Below are 1,390 nucleotides of genomic sequence, written 5' to 3'. Positions count from 1 at the left end.
GGTGAGAGGGGCGAGGCCTGGAGGGTGAAGGGAATGCTGGGTAGAAGGGGGGAACCAATCTAAGTATAGCCTCCTCCCTGGGGGATGGACAGCAGAGAAGAGGGCAGATGGAGATGTCGGACAATAATTTATGACAAATCTATAATAATTTATGAATTATGAAGGGTTTAGGAGAGGGAGGGAGAAAACGAAATGATACTGAGGGCTAAGGTAGAGGGCAAATGTTTTGAGATTGATAAGGGCAACAGGTGTACATAGGTGCTTGACTCAATGGATGTATGTAAGGACATAAGAAATGTATGAGCCCTCAAAATTTTAAAAAAATAATGAGGGTAACAAATGTACAAATGTGCTTTATACAATTGATGTATGTATGGATTGTGATGAGTTGTATGAGCCCCCAATTAAAAAAAAAAGAAAGCATCCTCTTTGAGATGGTTAGGGTGAGGAAGGATGGGTCAGATGTATTATCCGTGTTGTAAGGTAACGTCCAGTTGACTCTGACTCACATTAACCCTTTTTACCACAGAAGAAAGCACTGCCCCATTTTGCACTATCCTCAAAATCATCCCTATGTGTCGTCTCGTTTTGCAGCCAGTGTCAATCCATCTCATTGAGGGTCTTTTTCTTCACTGCCTTCTACTTTAAAAAAAAAAAAAGAATAAACCTTTTTATAAGAAAGATAATATATACGGGGAGGGTAACTTATACGGGAAGAATCAGTAAAAAGTAAAAAGGTCACGAGGACAAAAAAACATGTTAAATTATTAGTGTCCTGTTCCGCTACGATGTTTAATAAAGGAATCAGCATGGTGATGCCTCGGTCGTCGAACTGCTGCTGCAGGCTCGAGCGCTCCACAACTTAAACTGCACGGTTCAGGCGGAGGGACCCTGCGTGGTGCTCATCACGTGGCTCCACAGGCAACCGAAGACCTGAGTCAAACCTGTACAGGCCAGGAGCGAGCCACGCGTCATCCCCGCCTCGGACACGGGCCGGGGGGAGGCTGCAGTCTCAGCCCTGCGCTGGCTCAGGCCCTGTCAGTGCCCGGGTCAGTGCGTTAAAATATTCATCACTGTCCTCTTTTTTGCACTGTGTGTAAAATATGACCATGGCTCCAAAGAGTGTGAGAACCACCAGAGAGTTGAAGGAAACTGCAGACTGAATCAGGTCGCCGCTTGTCTGACTTGGCAGCTGAATGAACACAAGGTGGCCAAATGGACGTTATCAACATTGGGTGGGGGTTAACGCGCCTAATGTAGCGGCAGGGTGAAATCGTGAGCCATGGACAGTGCAGACCAGGACAGAAGTGTACAGGTTAACTGTAAGTGGGATAGACGAGAAACAACTCGATGGCGAAGCACATGGGAGACGGTGACTCAATAAAAAGGC

This window comes from Echinops telfairi, unplaced genomic scaffold (genome assembly GCF_000313985.2).
Source record: "Echinops telfairi isolate 266 unplaced genomic scaffold, ASM31398v2 ScPeMD7_7469;HRSCAF=8507_1, whole genome shotgun sequence".
Lineage (NCBI taxonomy): Eukaryota > Metazoa > Chordata > Mammalia > Afrosoricida > Tenrecidae > Echinops > Echinops telfairi.
Note: the sequence above shows the minus strand (reverse complement) of the source record.